Here is an 11949-nt window from a genome sequence, read left to right as displayed (position 1 = left end):
TATGTGGGTAAGTGCATATGCCTCGGAACCCAAAGATCCATAAGGGAAGCAGTTGCCCACATGTGCACCATGGCAAATACAAAACACGCAACATTCCCTGTGATGGCTCTTCCTGGTTGCCGGCTTGACCGCATCTGGAACTGCAATCCAGAATTGGAGGGCTCACCTGTGATCCAGATCTTGAGGCTGGAAGACACGGGTTTCTGATCTGGATCTTGGCATGGAGATCTTGAGGCATGGTGACTGTGAAAAGTCTAGGCCCAGGCAAGGTAGTAAACACCTTTAATCCCAGGAGACTGAGGCAAGGAGATCTCTGGGTTCAAGGTCAGCCTGGGACAAAGCAAGTGCACGCCTTTAATCTGGGCCACACCTTCTGCTGGAGGCCTACATAAGAACACTGGAAGAAGGAAGAGTTGCTCTTCTGCTTGCACTTACTTATCAACACATCTGTTGGAACCTACTTCTACAGAAGACCAGCTTAAACAACAAGCCTTGTGGGACTGAGCAACAACTAGATTCATTCTCTCTCTCTCTCTCTCTCTCTCTCTCTCTCTCTCTCTCTCTCTCGATTTATTTATTTATTTTATGTATGAGTACACTGAAGCTGTCTTCAGACACACCAGAAGAAGGCATCGGATCCCATTACAGATGGTTGTGAGCCACCATGTGGTTGCTGGGATTTGAACTCAGGACCTATGGAAGAGCAGTCAGTGCTCTTAACCACTGAGCCATCTCTCCAGCCCAACTACTAGATTCTTGGACTTCCCATTCACAGCTGCCCACTGTTGGGTTAGTTGGACTACAGACTGTATGTCATCACAGTAAGTTCCCTTAATATAGAGAGACATTCCGTAAGTTCTGTGACTTTAGAGAGCCCTGACTAATACCCTCCCAGAAGCAGGCTGTGCACAGGATAACTAGCTGAGAGCCACACTACTAGAGGACCTACCAAGCAGCAATCCATCAGAAACAAAAATACCTGTGCACGCGGTGACCCAAAAAAGAAGGGTCAGGTGAGCTGTGAGTGTAGTACCTGTGGGCTGTAACCCACTTTTGTTTCTCCTAGACAGGAGCTCGAGCCTCTGAGATAATCTGGCATGCACAAGGCCCTGGCTTTGAAGTCCCAGCACTACCAAACCAAAACAACTTTTGAAGATGATTAGGCTTTGAAATGTTCACTCTGGGCCAGCAATATGGTTCCCGAGGTAATGGGGACTGCATTCAAGTCTGATGATCTGGGTTCAATCCCCGGGTCCCACATGATGGAAGGTCTTCTGACCTCCACAGGTGCTGTAGCACACATCAGTACATGCGGCAAATAATTAAATAAATGTAACTTAAAAGTTAACAAGCAAAATATTAACCAATTTTAGCTCCCAGTGGGAATTCTGTGGGTCACTAACTTGCTGTGGTCTGAACTAAAGGTGGAAGGACGGTTCCTGTTATTTTGTAGGGATGCCAGCAGAGTAGTCAGGACCACAAAAGCTGAGTGATGGAGGGTGGATTGAGTCAAACGCATCAGACACAGGTTTGAAATTTGCCAAGAATAAATAAGAATACATATACATCTTGAAGTCGTGACACAAAAGCTTACAGAGGCCAAGTGAAATCCTTTTCATCTGCCTTGTCTCTACCTAGAAACAGCATCTCTTGCTCAAAAAGACTATTCTTCAACCATTCCCAGAGGCACTGAGGGGCCGATGATGAAAATGTACCCTCCCCCATCTGTGCATTCACAGAAGTGTGGCAACCAAGGAGCTACACCCCACAACCCCCCCCCAAAAAAACCCAACAAGAACAACAACAACAACAAAAAAAAAAAAGAACAAACAAACAAGCGATAATCAGAGTTCTAGAGGTGCATTACACCGCTGACTAGTCAAGGTCCTTCCCTGGAAATCGTTACAAAGTTACCAGAGAGGGGGAAAAGTGTTACATACTAACACAGAGGACAGAGCAGAGCTGATAAACAAGGAGAGAGAATAGAGAGCCAGGTGAGAAAACCCATAGGGAGAGAGAAGAGAGATTCTTTTTCATGGTTTCTCAGAATCATCTCCAGATTTCTTAGATAATCCAATAAGTTACTTTTAAGGATTTTCCCTTCTTAGTCACTTCCACTTGAGCCCCTGGCCACCACAATAGTCACAGGAGAAGGTGCGTCACTCCTACCAGGGACCCCTGTACAAGGAAGGCAATGGCATTTTTATCAAGAGAACAATAAAGGTCTCTGAACGAGACAAATCTCACCGCCAGCACACTGCATCCCACGCAAATGCACAGAGTGACGCTTACAACAGGACTCTCCAAAAAGAAGTTACATGAGAAAATCAAAAATCTGGCATCGCTTTTCACAGAAACGGCAGAGGACATTCTGAAGGTCCATGTAGAACACAGGAGACCCTGAAGCAGACAGAGAAACCTTGAACAAGAACAAAACTGGGAAGAATTGCAATATCTTGTGTCAAAGCAAATTACAATCCACAACGAGCTGTTAGCAAGCGTGACTACTTAACAGTGACAGAAAGAACTGGTGTTAGCAAGGATATGGAGAGAGAAGGACCACATTCCCAGCCCAGCACCACCTTAGCTGTAATCCAACTTAATCCAAGCCAACACAGACATAAACACAGACATAAACATAGCCCTAAACGTAATCTTAATGCGACCCAACCGAAATAGAAATCTAAACCAAGTCAATCCAATCCAGGTCACTCAACGCTAACCCTAAACTTGTCACTAACCTTAACCAAACCTGACCCTCGTCCAACCCAACATAACACACTCGACCCTAACCAGAACCTTACCACTGTCTGTAACACAGCCAACACGACCCTAACCCAACACAACACAACACAAACCTAACCCAAGTCCCGGCCCTAATCTTACCGTAACCCAACCCAAACCTACCCCTAAACCAACTCATTACAACCCAAATTACTCAACTCTAATCCTAATCTTACTAACCCAACTCAATGCAACCCAAACTCCATCCAATCCTAACCCTAACCCTTACCCAGTCCAGCCTAACTCAGCTCAATCCCAACCCTAACCCAGCCGACCCTTTGAACTGAAAGTCATTACAGAAAATGTCATAGGATCAACCCTAACAACCCTACCCCTAACCTTAATGCTAACTACCACATGATCTACTCCATTTCCTCTGCAACCAAAAGTAATTGAAATCGGACTCTCGGAGACCTTTCCACACTTCCAAACCAGTTGTAGTTATTCAGGAAGGCTAAGATATGGAAGCCACCTACATGTTCAAGGATGGATTGATGGATCGATGATGGATGGATGGTGGATGGATGGATAAAGAAAACATGTTATATGTATATGTATATGTATATATGCATATATATGTATATGTATACATGTATATGTATATGTGTGTATACATATATAGTTATGGTACATGGTGTGAGATCCTAGCATATGTATACATTTTAGATAACTAGGTCAAACCAATTAGCATATAGTTGTTGTGTTAATGAGGATATGTATTATGCAATTTGCTTACTTTCAAATAAGTAAAAGTAATTTAAAACAAAATATTAGGCCAGGTATGGTGGCACATGTGTTTAATCCTAGCACTGAGTATCCAGAAATTTCTGTTCAGTTTGAGACCAGCCTGGTCTACACACTGAGTTCCAGGCCAGAAAGGCTATATAGTGAGACCCTGTATGCCATATATATGGTACAGGTATGAGATGGGATATTATTCCATGAAAAAGAAGAAAATTTCATTGTTTGCAACCTATGGATGTACCTTAAGGACACGCTCAATCTCAGAAAGATAAACACCCCAAGAAGAGGCCAGTGATAGGCAGAGTGAAAAATGTAGTTGCCAAAGGAGAACAAAAGAAGCATAAAGATTTGAAGTATTCCTCAGCAAGACAAATAAACTCTGGAGCTTTAACACACAGCATGGGTCTCACCTCCAGCTGAGGGGCTACAGGCAGTAAATGGCTGCCGAGGGTAGGAGAGCCAGATTTCTCGGGGGTGAGACCACCGGTAGGTTTCCTGTTCTCCAGCAGTTGGTCCCACGCCAGTGAGCATGCACATAATACAAATTGGGCGTGGTGAATTTTTAAGAAGAAAAAGGATGAACTTGGAAGGGTGTCATGGTGGTGGGAAGGAGGGTCCTGGAGTTGAAGTTGGGGGAGTAGGACTTAGAGATTATGAAAATGAAACATGTGCATCTATTGAAGTGCTCAAATCATAAATAATGGGGGGCCTTCCATACCAAAATGTTGCTGACTGGACAGATTTTATGCTACATGTTCTTATAACAATAATCACTGGGTGGTGGAGCCGAGAGCTTTTGAAGATGGGGACATGTTCCTGGACTTGGGGTGATGGCCTCATAGGGAGACACACTTTTCCTGAGCTTACAAAGATGTATGCATGAAGTAAACCCGGGTTCTCAAGCATTCACCTCCATAAAGTGGTTTCGAAAGAGAAACAAAAATTATTTTTATTGCCAAATAGCTAAAGCGTTGAACACACTCATCAAACGGTTAGACTCTCCCGAGGAGTACAAGAGTATTCTCATTAGATACAAGGTTTGGGTTTTTTGTTTTTGTTTTCTTTTCTTTTTGCACAGAGACCTTGCTTCCAAGCCCACTCCAGAACAAACACATCCCACTTTTCCCAGACACGACCAAATTACAGAGAGTCAAAGTGACATAGGAAATGGGGCTAAAGGAACCTAGGTGGAAGACTTTGTTGTCTGTCCCTTGATTGCAGTTTGACAATGCTGGGCACTGGGTAATGTGTGCCTGACAGAGAGGTGAGCCAGGCACGGTCCCTGTGATCCTTGATGTATCCATCTACGTAGATGTATCCAGCTACATAGATGTATCCATTGATGAAGAGAAAAGAGGCCTTTCCTCTGTAGATCAGGGCTGGAAGATCTAGCTGAGGGTGAAGGGCATGCTGAACTCATGTAAATAACGTCTGAGACCACACAAGGTGGTTCTTGCTTTGGGGCGACAGGCAGCGCTGCTCCTTGGTCCTCTTCTGAATGGATCTGAAGCTGCCCCTTGGGTTGGCCTTCTGAAGGCCTCACGGGATGCCTCTTGCAAGAGGAGCATGATAGCTAGAGATAATTGACGAAGATTAAGCTCCGGGCAGGCTGTATAGATCATGGGCCCAGATCTAATTCTTGCCTGGTCCACTCAATTACCCAGGAGTGCCTTACTGGAGAAGTGGGGGTAGTTACTGTAAATAAGTTCAGCCCTGGTCACAATGTCACCAGTAACTGCATTTGCCAGGCCTGGGCCATACATAAGGAAACCATCAGCAGTAGGGATGTTGAGCCCTCAAAGGCAGAGCCAGCCTGACAGCCCAGTATCTACAGGCTAGGCAGTGGGGAAGACGGCATCCTGGAACTCGAAGGATGCTGCATTTCCGTCCTGGCTCTGTCCGAAGTTTATCATGCCATCTTGACCCTTCATGGCGGATCAGTACTGCTCTGTGAAAAATTAAAAATTTCAGGGAACACAAATGGGGTTAAGAGGTGTCCTCGGGGTCTCAAGAGCTGAATTCTCAACAGAACTTCTAATCGTGAGTCGATGCATTGACTGACCCACGGCAGGTCCCAGCTTTGCCATGTATAGGTAATGAGAGCCATGACTCTGTTTACTTTTTGTTACAGATGGATTCAGACAATGTCTTGAGAGCGAGCTGAGGACGTGGTTCGGTAACACTAACCAAAAGGCTATCCATCAGAAAAGCAAACCCTGTACAAACATGCTAAAGGCTTGCTTTAGAAGTTTCAAAGACCTTTTTAATTTTTCCACCAGAGAAAGGCATGGAGTCTCTCAAAAGATGTATCGTTTACCCTCCATAGCAAAACATTTAACTGTATCCAATGGTCAGTATATCCAATTGTTATTTGGGGGTGAGGTAGAAACTGTTAATACTTTCTAGGTTCTTCTGAGACTGGAAGATACACCCCAGGGAAAGCGTTTGGTGTAGTACACCTGTAAATGATAGAACTTCCGTTCACGCCAATTGTTACTTAAATAAGAATGGTGTCCTTATAACCACACTGCACCAAGAGGCTGCCGAGTTGGAACATCCCACCATCACATCTTCCCTTCCTCCACCATATTTTGCAGCCAGCTGTAGCCAAGCCTCTAATAGGCAAGTCAAGACCTCTGACATCCCTCCGAAGAAAGAATATTCAGTAAACCTCACAATCTAATAAAACATCCAAGAGACGCCAGGGGGTTGAAACTCTTCAAACTGAAATGATTTTTTTAAGTTTTTTTTTTTTTTTACTTTTTTTATATACCTAACTACAGCCGGGCTATCATGTCAACAGCCCGTTAATTCTTAAGAGTGAACAAAGCTTATCAAGTTTTGACAAGTCGTCTGAGAATACCTGCGAACATAAATTATATGATATGACACATTTTCCCTAGCGTTGGACTTTCTGCCGCGGGATTAGGGGAGAGGCAATTTCTGTGAGATGTTGGAAGGCCTCCTCAATTTTCCTAAGGGCGTCTTCTCTTAATCCTTTCATACACAAATCATTCCTCCTTTGAAGCACCTGCCCTTAGATAGACCTGCCACCGCCCATCTGCCCCCATCTTCCTTCAGAGGTTTTGCCTGGGATTACAGCCTTCTCTGTCAACATTTCCATCCACTTCTGAAACGTTACCTCCTCTGTGAGATCTGCAGTTCCTCGCTACAACCCATCTGCTCCGTATTTGCATGATGCAATTGGATGCCCACGGCATCTGGCAGTCTGGAGGGAAGAGTCCTACTGAGGCATGGGTGTCCTGCCGGGTGGTTCTAACATTTTTGGCAATGGAGATGTTCGTGTGTAATGGGTTCATGGGTAAATGTTGGCATATTGTGAGGATGGTGGCTTTCACATTCGAAGTCAGATAGTGAGTTGTCAGTGAGTGGGGGACCTGTTGCATGGTCTCCGAGTTCAGGCACTTGGAGGTGGAGCTTTTCCAAGGAAGTAATTAGAAATGGATGTGCATGCTCATGTATGGGAGATTGCGCATACGTGTGAGTATGCAAGCATGTGGATGTCAAAGGTTTCCTTCATGCTGCAGCATGAAGTCCCTCACCAGAGGTCAGCACCTTGCCTTGGACTTCCCAGACTCCAGAATCAGGAGGAGCCTTCCATTACAAACTGCCCAGGCTCGAGCAGCAGAAACAAAACTCTGTTTCTGGTTCTTTAATGACTATCATCCACCGTCTCCCACACAGTTCCTCTTCGCTTCAGTGACACAGAGTCTTTGCCCATGGGAGAACAGTCGGTGTTATTGTTTATTGACTCTCCGGGATCTAGGGTCCTCTCGTTTTCTTTTTAACACGTCGTGCGAATTATTTAATTGAGACTCGCTAGAACCATGCTGATGTCAAAATTTAGGAACTATTACTCACAGTCATTCCTAGCCATCAAACAGCACTGAGCACCAAACAGGGCATATGTATGTATAGAAGTCTCCATTACATGAGAATCTATTCGCTACCATGGTAACAATGTTGTCTACAGAAGCAAAAACCCATTTGAATGCCGAAATATTCATAATTAGATGGTCATTTGTAAAATTAATACCCAATCCAACCTCGTGCCCCCCATAACCCACTCTTGTGGATATCTAGAACAAACCGCTTCACCTCTCTTGTCCTCAGCGGCAATCTGAACTGAAGACATCAAATTGTCTCAAGTTGGGAATTCAAATATTGGTGGGATAGGATGTGGAAAATCATTTCAATTAGTAATTTGGAAAGTCACCTTTAAGTCGAACCACACAACTGGACTCTAGCATCTGCTTCCCCTCTTTGATGGAATGATGGAATTTTAGCTGGGCTGCCTATTTCAGACTCTCCTGCAGCTAGGTGGGGAATATGAGATAAAGTTCTGGCCAATGGAACAGTGACAATTTTTTTGTTATTTCTAGTACATATTCTTAGAGGGAAAGGAATTGTCTATCCCACTGCCACTTTCCTCTTTCCACTGATGGAAATACATATTTGGTGGTGAAGTACCTAGAAAAATGACAAAGACAAAAATACCGGAAAGACGATAGAGGGGGAAAATGAAAGTCCAAGCCCAAGAGAACTCCAAGATTCAAAACTACCACCCAGTACAATCCCCCACCATGTAATCAAAGGATGACTCACATGCTCACACTAGAGCTACCTGGAACTGCTCCTCCAGCAACTGTCCCACATCCTACCTCAAAGACAGTCGGTCTCCCCTTACACACTCCACATTTTCACTGGGCAAAAACCCTGCAAGACAAAGATATAGAAGGTGTGGCTAAGACCTGATTTCTGAAGCCCCGTGGCCTCTCTGTCACTCCAGGATCAAGCTAAGGTTTAATAAAGCACTTCTCAAGTGCTCGGTCAACGGTGATTATTATCATTTCAGAGAAATAACAAGGTGGGGGCTGGAAGACACCCCGCCAAATAACTTGGAGTCCTTAAGCTGAGGAGGTAATATTGGAAACTCATCTTACCTGCTGTCAATTTCCTTCCAAAATGTGAATTACTTTCCCTCTTGGGAAATTCCCCAAACCTTAGAAGATAAAACAAAACAAAAACAAAATCAAAAACAAACAGAGGTCATAATTCCTCATTCTTTAGATCCCAGAAGGGTTTGAGAAGAGAGCTGTCTTCTCAAGGTTCCTTATCTTGATTCCTCATCACTGTTATAACATAGCAACAAAATAATTTTGCATTTGGGGGTCACCACAACAGGAGGAACTGTATTAAAGGGTTGCAGCATTAGGAAGTTTGGGAACCACTGGCCTAGAGACTTCTACTTATAAGACAACAATCTGGCTCAGAGCAGGGTGGATGAGGGTGGGAAGAGGGAGAGGGCGGAGAGATGAGAACATTTATTTACATCTAAACAGCCTTGGCAGCACTGAGCGCTCAGAATGTTTGTAAATATCTCTTTGGCCCCTCAGATCTGTCTCTCATGGAAACAATGAATCAACCAAATGTCTTGAGTTTATGCCTCTTGTGGAGACACATCACTGGGTCTGATTACATTGTTGTTTTGTTAGAGAGAGAAAGAGAGAGGGAAGGAGAAGAGACAGCAGTGAGTCACTAAGAGCTGGTCTCCCCGTTTAGAATGATGAGTTTTTATCATGAAGAGCTAAATCTAAGAATGGGAGGTGTGACCCTGGCTTCCTCCTTGAAGCTGGGGTGCCCTCTTCACTTTGCCCTTCTCAATGCCCCCGAATCTCTGGGCCACTCTATCAAGTTGCTAAGTGTGTTGCTAAGAAATGTTAAGGGGTTGAAATAGATGTGACTCCACCCAGCCCACTGGTATCAGCACAGCTCATCAGTGAATCACACACAACGGCAGGTGACACATTAGTCTCAGGATTGATGGTTATAGATCCAGCTCTGGATTCAGTCAGGTGTTCCCCTCCCCACCCCATCACCACCAATCGTGAAGATTGATCATGCAGGGTAGAACATTTCTTCTACAAGACTAAACACACATCTGGGGATTCCTTGGACATTATTTGACTTTCCAGAGAATCCCGTGGCTTGCTGGGGTCTTTCGAGGGAGCCAGAAGGAAAGGCAAGGGAAACCGGGCTTTGCTATTTGCTAGGAAGTGAATCATAACCACTACACTGCTGTGGATATGAGATGTCTTTTCCTCCGACTCTTCTCTCGTTTGCCCACTTCCTCCGTGACAACATTTGAACAAGAATCACAGATTCCCAAACAAACAAGACAACGCTTAATGAAACACTGAATGACGGGTTCGACGCAAACTCATTGCTTTGAATTAAATCCCACGAGATTGGTCTCGTGAGCACCCGTGTGGGAAGTAGGAGGCAATCTTGGGGTGCCACGGTTCCGTGAGGGTTTGTAATCAGTTAATGGTTGATGAGAGAAAGGGGGCGGGAAGGAGAGAGGGGGAGAGATCGTCTTCAGTGGTATAGCCACTGGCAAGGTGCCCATGCTCCTGGAAACAAACTGTCACCCACACTCTATAAATGACCCTAACGAAACACAGACAGACAGACAGACAGGCAGACAGGCAGACCACACACACACACACACACACACACACACACACACACATACTGGCAGTCGAAGTCAAACCAGCTAGGAAGGGGAAGACAACTCATGAGAGTGCAAAGAAACACAAGATGACCCAGGGTGAAAGGTGTGAAGATCAAAATACTTTATGTGCATTATGTGCACAGATAAAACTCTCAGGCTGAAATTCCTTGCTATGGATGGTTAGTACTTTGCTAATAAGAATCATTAACGAAAGAATACATGGCAGCAACCAAGAAGAATCATCAATTTCTAGACTTGGTGATAACTTTGATATTCAGCCCCTTCAGTGCTGAGGGAGTAGTGTCCCCAAACCCTGTGCCAAATTTACTACACACTATACGCATGGTCCAGGGCCCCCCCTACTTTATTTCCTACACGACCTTTGCCAAACTGTCTCCCTAATAAGGCTTCTCTCACATTGGGCTCCACAAACTATCCCATGGTTCATAACAGCAGACATATGGCTTCCTGGAACTTTCTCAGGGAGAGCAAGCTGAAGTGCACATAAGCCTATAATACACTCTGGGAGAACCTGCAGTTAAGGAGAGCCATTGTTCTGGTTTGCTGTTTCCCTCGGTTGTTTCCATAACATCTTCCTCCATGAAAAGGCTTGTTTCCTGAAAGCCAATTAGCATCTTGTTCCCATCGCGCCTGGTTAGAAAGCATAGCCTCCTGGTGAATTCGTGGCTTATTCGATACAGATGGAGAGCCATTCTGCTGTGTCAGAAAGCGTTTGGAGCAAGGGAGGCTGTTAATGAGGAGTTACCAAGCTCCTTCTCAAGTAGAAGAATGATGGCTGAGCTCTGCTAAGAGACTGCAGACGCCCCCACCCCACCCCCCAACCCCCGACTGAAGTTGCCTAGCGAACGTGTGCCGATATCTCCAAACACATCGCTGGCTCCTCACCCGGGCCAGGCCGCCTCACATGCCTTATTATCGATATTTAAACAACTACAAAGGTGGACATTGACCCTGAGCATCCTCCCAATCCTTCCCCATGGTCCACTCGAGATGTTATCTGCAAGGAGTAAACAGGCTGGGGCCCCAAAGCCTCGGCCACCCTGGTGTGATGTCAAACAGCTGCTCAACAGCCCTTGAAGCCAGCTCCCATCTCTCCCGTGCTGAACTTACAGCATGTCCAGCTTCCTGGTGGGGCTTCCCTTTGAAGTCCAGAAGGGCCCTGTGCTGGGGATGTGTGGGAAGGGAAACTTGGATTCATCTCTCCTGGAGCCATTTTTTTTCCACGGGAACAGAACCTTTCCAGAAGAGAGGAACTAGCTCCGAGCCTCAAATCATAAAAGCGGGTAACCATGGTAACACGCACGGCACCCAGAAAGTGTCTGCTAGGGTCAGATTTAGGACTAAACTCGGTCTTGTTCAAGTGCTAAAGACCCGTTAAGAACAGGGAGGCTGAGCTCCAGGCAGACTAAGCATCCAAGGCCATAGGCAGAGGAAAGGGTAGTGAAGGTTTATCATTTAACTCAAGGCTGCTTCCTTAGCTCCTAAACCGGGGGTAACAGGCCACAAACACACTCTAAAGAGAGGCCAGTGGCTGTGGATGTTGTTTAGCTAGGAGACGCTTAGCTAGCACGCACAAAACCCTGCTCCCCGCCCTCCCCAGCATAAACCTGGCGTACTGATGATTCCTGTCTGTTATCCCAGCACCCAGATGGTGAAGGCAGAGGACTAAGAGTTCAAGGTCATCCTTGCACATTTGAGGTCAACCTGGACTGCGGGAGCCTTGCTGTCCAATAAGAAAGGGAGTCTGGGTGGGGGAGAGAGAGAGAGGAAGTAAACAGTGTTGAGAAAGAGTGAGAGACTTTCATATATCTGTATATCCAATGACTACCACCCTGTGGGGTCTCCCCTCACCCCTTGCAGGACCA

The 11949-nt window shown here is 45.5% G+C and overlaps 1 long non-coding RNA gene across 1 annotated transcript; it reads right to left on the bottom strand.

Annotated features, from left to right (window-relative positions):
- Positions 1-4453: 4453 nt before the first annotated feature.
- Positions 4454-8792, bottom strand: LOC120095984 (uncharacterized). The gene is made up of 3 exons (XR_005491998.2): positions 8493-8792; positions 8155-8265; positions 4454-5476 (listed from the first exon to the last, which is right to left on the bottom strand). It is a non-coding gene; the product is annotated as an uncharacterized LOC120095984 (long non-coding RNA).
- Between the last annotated feature and the right edge of the window lie 3157 nt (positions 8793-11949).

This window comes from Rattus norvegicus, chromosome 12 (genome assembly GCF_036323735.1).
Source record: "Rattus norvegicus strain BN/NHsdMcwi chromosome 12, GRCr8, whole genome shotgun sequence".
Lineage (NCBI taxonomy): Eukaryota > Metazoa > Chordata > Mammalia > Rodentia > Muridae > Rattus > Rattus norvegicus.
Note: the sequence above shows the minus strand (reverse complement) of the source record. Positions and strands in the feature narration are given on the sequence as shown.